Source organism: Parasteatoda tepidariorum, chromosome 6 (assembly GCF_043381705.1).
Source record: "Parasteatoda tepidariorum isolate YZ-2023 chromosome 6, CAS_Ptep_4.0, whole genome shotgun sequence".
Classification (NCBI taxonomy): Eukaryota; Metazoa; Arthropoda; class Arachnida; order Araneae; family Theridiidae; genus Parasteatoda; species Parasteatoda tepidariorum.
The window spans coordinates 69,725,386-69,732,457 of NC_092209.1; the positions used below are offsets into that span (position 1 = coordinate 69,725,386).

Genomic DNA, 7,072 nt, shown 5'->3' on the forward strand with positions numbered 1-7,072 from the left:
AAAAAAAAAAGATATCTTTGAAGAAAAAAGAACCATATAGTAATTAATCATATGAATTTTCAATTCATAAATTTTTCTCTAAAAAAAAAAATGATTTTGCCACAAAAAATTATATTAACATATTATGGTGTAAGATAATATTACTTACTATTGAAGACATGACAATAAAATTAAAACCTTTTTATTATATTTTTCTTAATAAGTATTATAATTTAATAAATAGTTAAATACATAAAAACATACATGTGATTCATTAAATAAAAATTGAACAGCTATTTTATAATTTATTCCTTATGAGTTTCATGACAGTAAGCAACATATAAATGGGTAGGATAATATATATATTTATAACTAAATTTGTTTATATCACTATTTTACTATGTAAAAGAAACCTTATAATTTTGAATCATAGCGATTTTATAAAATTTAATAATTTATAACAAAGTAAAAAAATAAATAGCTCTTTGTTAAAATTATATTTCATTATAAAATGAACATATACCAAAACAATAAATTAATAACAATAAGCTTCATTTGGATTTTTAAAAAAATCATAAGAATCTGAACCATGGTGGTTCAGGGGATAGAGCACTCGCCTTTCAATGAGATAACTCAAGTTCGAATTTCAGTGATGGCTGGTCGATATGAATTCCGTACCTGCCACAATGCTGATATAAAATGTACTCAATGGTAGACAAATCATGGCTAAGATTCCCCTTGCTGTCTGGCTAATTGTGGGAAGTTTTCTTTTCCAAGTAACGATAATGCAGTTTAGTTCCATCAAAAAGTCCTTCATGAAGGCAAAATTTCATCCAATACTTGAACCAGGAGTTCCCTTGTCTTTTGAATTAGGTTCAAAATTACAAGACTACAGAATTGAACATTGGTAGTTATAACTCAAAATTGGGCGAGCTATTCACCGACAGATATAAAAAGCATACAAATCCAGAATATGTGATACTAATAAAAAAATTAGATAGAAATACTTCTAAGATACAATACACATAATGTTATCTCCACAAATAAGAAATACTTTTATTTCTGTTGAACTAGGTTTTAATATTTAAAAAAATTCAAAATAAATGTTTAGATTTCTCTTTTTAATATAAATGTTTAGATTTCTCCACTTTTTCATTATCAATTGCAAACAAGTCAAAAGCAATAACATAATTATACATATCTAAATTCAAAAAATAACGAAAAATTTGGGAGAAAAAACACTTAAAAAATTTCGATTACTTTTTTACAAATTGGAACATTTTAAAAGAATACAGTGTCAAACTTACTAACAAAAAATGTCAAGAAATAGATATAACATCATATGTCAATGGTGAGAATACAACTTTTAGTATTGCAGAACAACCTGTATGTTATTTCTTCTTAAAAATTTAGTTATATAATTTTCAAGCTAATTATAGCATACTAAAAAAAATTTTATTTCATCTTCTGCAAATTTTTTACACACTTTTGCAATTCCTAAGTGTTGAAGTTTCCGCAGAGCCAAATAAAATGTCAACATAAAGTTGATGACCCAAAATAGCTTCAGAGAAGCTTATAAGGTTTTAATGCAGCTAAAGATACGTGCAATATCAAAGTACATTAAAATATATAGAAGAGTAGCACCTCTTTTTATAGCAAACTATAGCATTTAAACATGGCAGCATGCTTCTAAATTTGTTCGTAAATAGGTATAATAAGGTGTATATCCTTGTACACACTTCAAAATATTTGCAAAAGAAATAATACAGCAATTTTTATACACTATGCAATCAATAATTAAGTATTTAAAACTTTTTCATGAAGAAGTATGTGAGATTTTAAACTATGTTTCTGAGAAAAACCTTTATTGCAAATATTACAAGAAAAAGGCCTTTCTCTCGTATGAACTAAATTATGAGTGTTTAAATTACCTTTTACTGAAAATCTTTTTTGACATATACTGCAGGAATAAGGTTTTTCATCAGTATGAGTTCGACGATGCCTCGTTAAACTATCACATCGAGTAAAACTTTTATTGCATATATTACAAGTGTATCGCTTTTCATTTGTATGAACAATCAAGTGGCGGTTTAATTCACTTGTTGCTGAAAAACTTTTATCACAAAATTCACAGAAACAGAATTTTTGTTTAGTATGAACGAGGTCATGTCTTTTTAAATGACTTTTCAAAGAAAATTTCTTATTACATACTTGACAAGAATAAGGCTTTACTTTGGTATGCACAATACTATGCCTTACTAAATCACTCAGTGCTGAAAACCTTTTATTACAAATAACACAAGCATGAGGCCTTTCCTTTGTATGAACACGACTGTGTGCTAAAAAATGTGCTCTCACAGTAAAAATTTTGTTACATATGCTACAAGTATGAAGTTTTCCTTTTTTAGGAACTGAACCTGGCAGATTTAACTTATTATTAAGAAATAAATTAGTATTCGATTCAGTGGAAGATTTTTGCTCTTCTATTGTAGGATCAGGATATAAAGTTTCTTGTGAACATAATTTAGTATTATTTTCATTACATGAAATATCCTCTACTATAGCTTGATTGGGATGTAAAACTTCTTTCTGTAAACACTGATTACTATTTGTTTCATTAGAAGCTTCCACAGTGTGCACACAATATAAAGCATCATCTTGTGAACATAATTTACAAAAGTTTATCTCCTCCATATTACAAGCAATTTTTTTTTTATTAATCAAAAATTTGGTGTAAAGAAAAAGATTTCAAACAAAATTTTGTTTTAATAACTAAACAGATACATTTAGGAGCCTTCAAATCTCACAAAAGTTTAATAACAGCGTCTACTCAAGATGACAAAATACTAAAATATGAAATTGTAATAAAATGTTCCAATAAGCTTCATAAACAAAATTTTTATGAGCTATCACAATTCAATTTGTAACTATTATATTGTAAAAGCACTTTATTCATAATTTAAGTTAGCTATTTTATCTATTTTCACCTAAATAAACAAGCTAAATTGCTCGGTAGTGTATAGCGTGAGGATGCCTGTGAATCCTCAGGAAACAGGATGATCCCTCAAGGCATGTTTTCAAGCATGCGCAGTATACTAATCATAATGAGTAACGCCTCCTCCCTGTCCTTCCTAGTCAGATGACTACGCGATAGAAAATGGCGAGAAATGGCATTTCAAAAATGTGACTACTTCAAATTTATCCAAAACTAATCAAGGATTACATAAAGGGTATGTGACTATACTTTATTCAAAATATTTATTATCTGCCTTTTCACTAGAAATTTATACCTCCTTAAGAGTTGAATGATCATTTCTTTAAAATATTTGACTAACGAAAATCTTTATTTGATGTCAAAATGTGCAATGACTGGTGGATTACCAGAGGAAACCCGAATAGAGAATGATTTTTAAATTTAAATATGTTTATGCAATCCTTTGTAATAGTATTTAACGAGCATTTAATAATATATAGAGAAAAGGCAGCAATAAATATATAGAATAAAATATATTTACTACTCATAATACTGTGTTCCCTTTTGTTCACTCATTGACTCAATAGAATATTCATAAGATTGCCATAAATGACATAAGAAAAATAAATAAAAAAACATTTCATCAAAGCAATATATTATTTAAGCAATAATGAACTTCTACTCACTGTTATAAAAAAATACTTTATTTTCTTATAAAAAACATTAAATTTTCAGAGTTTATTTCTTATTCCCAAAAATTCGTTTGAAATTAAATATTTATATATAAAAATATAGGGGTTTTTTTTCATTAATTTTACTTCATAAAACTTTAAAATATGCAAATTGATGTCTTTAAAATTTTTACTTTAAACTTCAATTTTTTTTATTGCTATTACAATTAAGGTGACGTTCCCATTCTTTATTACTAAAAGCATTCCGAAAACAAAAAATCCAAATAAATATTGAAAAAAAATACCTTTTAATTTTACCTTAATCTAAAAATATAACTTCTTAAGAGACATTTGAAATTTTAATTCAAGTACTTAAAAATGTTTCAATCTTCATAATGCATTTGTTTTTTACTCAAATTTATCAATTTCATTTCATATTTTGTTTTTATACTCTTTCATTCAGTTGATAACAAAATATGTTACAATATAAAGATTTAGTTGAATTAAATCATAAAACAGAGTCTTTGCTAGTGTGGATTATATATTTTTTATTCTGTTAATAGATGGCTGCACCAGTTATTTAAAATAAATAATAATAGTTTCTTTTTAGTTAGTGGAGACGTATATCGCCAAAAGATGGCACTGAGATACATTGGAATTTTACTTTTTGTCTGGGACTGTCAAATCTAGTGGGAGGGGAGGGGATGTTTGACGGATGCTCCTAAATTAGTGGGAATAGTTTTTTCTTCTTTTTTTTTCTCTCCGTTTTTCCCTCTTACTCCTTTCGGAACACTTAGCAAGGATATAAGAAAGATTTCTCGTACTTTTTGTATCTAAATTTTTAAGATGTCTCATTTCACATGTTTCTGTCCTTAGATTTTTCATTAATAAAAGCACTAGCATATTATCTTTTGGTTATAAAATTAATAGATAATGATGCAAAGGATCATTAACTGGAAAATGAACCTTTTATTAATAAAATTATTCTTTATGTTTGTTATACTTTTTTAATTAACATGCATGAGAATTAGTCCACCCACAGCAAATATTTGTTTCACATCAGTGTATCATAAATATTCATCGTAGAGTTAAAACCTTTTATTTTATTTAAGAAAATATTTCACAATTTTCTCCAATTGAAAACATTTGATGTTGCACGTAGTACTTTCATTTATTATTTATTTATTTATTATTATTATTTTTTCGTTTATTTTTGCATTCTTTCTTCTACTGAAATTCGATGAGTCACGAAAAAAATTTCTTAAAATAGTCTATAGTGATTTTATTTCCATAATTTTACTTTTTACTATTATAATAATGCAAACTGAGAAAAAAATCTGATTTAGGAACTTTGGATAAATGTTTTGCTAACTCTTTTCATTATCTATAGTACTCATTGTAACTTTAACAGTAAAACGTATTTCAAACTGTTAAAAAAATTTTATATTATAACGTTTTATTTATTTATTATTTTTATATATGTATAAAAATCAACTGCACATATAATATTGAAACTTGAAATATGGTTCTTGCTTGAAATATGGATAATTCAGAGATGCTCTCTGTTTCCCTAATTCCCCATCAAGAGAGAAATCATTAACCCTCTGGTGCTGGCGAAACTGTAGTGATGCCAGCCGACGCCACTTTCCGTCATTATTAACAAATCCAGAGCCGTTTTTAAGGATGGGCCTGGCCCAAGGCATGTGGCAAATGATTGAATTAATACGTTCTTGTAGAAGGGGACTCGAAACTTGATTTCTAAAGGGGTGGTTTGTTTTACTCAATTACTGCACCAGCTATACAATTCTTGGAAAGGGGATTTTTGTATGCCAGCCAACAACAGTAGAACAATACAAATGTTTCTTTCTATACATACATACTAGAATATACTTTATGTTTATTTTTATTTTTAAAAAATTAAAATTTTTATGTGACAGAAAATTTGAATTATGTGTTTCTAATGATACTTGTTTTCCTAAATGTATTGACCACACCTGTTTTTTGAGAAGCAAGTTTAAAAAACGAAATTAGTAAATTGATATTTTTCTTTTATATAAAAATAATACAAAATTATTATTTGTAGAATTAAAATAATTATTATGAATATGTAATTATAAATTTAAAATTTTTAAATTTAGCGAATAAAAAAATATTAACGATAATTCTAAATTTATATTGCAAAAATTCATTTATGAAATCAAAATTCATAGCTACTAATAAATATATTATTATTAAATAAAAAAAATTCCTTTACGATGACATTGTTTGCTTAGAAAATATATTATTATTATTGTTAAATGAAATTCTCCCTAGTGTAAATTCAAAGAATAATAATGAAGGAATTATGAGACAGAAACACTAAAAAAAAATTTAAAACAAATACTTCCATGTAAATAGATGGTATAACAGGTGAATGAAAAACTAGTTTTTGTAAGAAAAATATGAAGTAATTATGTATTGTAAACAACAAAAATTCTATCCCAACCTATCCTTTATAAAAAATTAAAGCTTCAATCTTGATTCAAATTCTTCATTTTTTTTTTTTAATTTTCCCACGAAAAATCATCTAGCTTCTTTTTCTCACTCTCTCTACTTTTAACTGAATAAGATAATTTGGAGTTCAGTAGTACAATTTAGAGCGACGTCCCTTTTATATATTTTTTAGAGAGTTTAATTACTAATAGAAACATGGTTTTTTTTATTTTTTAAATACATAAGAAACCGTCTAATAGTTACTAAAAAAATCTGTTAGATTATCGGAATTATATTTCTATTAAAATCCAAAAAAAAGTAGTTTGAAAAAAAGTTTTTTTATTTACATTCAAAAATTTATCAATAATTAATTTTGAAAATTAAAGAAAAATTTACATGTTGAATTACTTGTGTTCCCTTATGTTTAAATGATTACAAATAAGTACAAATTTGGAAAGGCATTGTTTGGAAGTGCGCCGTCAGTCCATGCTTCGCAATGGACACTTGTATCCTTATCTACATTTAGTTTTCTCTATTTCATAACCATAAATTATTATAATTCAAAATATTAAGTTTTTTACTTATTTTGACTTTAATTATTACGAAATAATAAAAAATATTTTGAATGAAAATTCTGCGTCAAAGGGTTTAACCTTCTACTCTTCACCTGACTGTTATCTGCCATGGAATATTATCTCTTTTGCATTTCTGTGTTTCTTTTGTTATCTATTTTGTATTGCTTACAAAATTAAATGATATCTTTGGAAAGTTCCAGCAAAATATTTTTTTTCAATTTCATTATTATTCTTTAATAACTGGTTTGTTCAAATGCAATTTAAAATTCCTATTGTAAATGAAATCTGCAAATTTAAATATAGAACAGCAATGTTTATATAACGAAAAAACGTTTATTGAAACTGTATTAAAAAAGTTATTTTATTTAGCTCCTTTAAAGTATGTGAATAAGCACAATAAA

General features: G+C 25.9%; 1 long non-coding RNA gene across 1 annotated transcript; it reads left to right on the forward strand.

The window, feature by feature from the left end:
- Window positions 1-270: 270 nt before the first annotated feature.
- LOC139425923 (uncharacterized) lies at window positions 271-4,624 on the forward strand. The gene is made up of 2 exons (XR_011637046.1): window positions 271-3,209; window positions 4,235-4,624. It is a non-coding gene; the product is annotated as an uncharacterized lncRNA (long non-coding RNA).
- The last annotated feature ends 2,448 nt before the right edge of the window (window positions 4,625-7,072 follow it).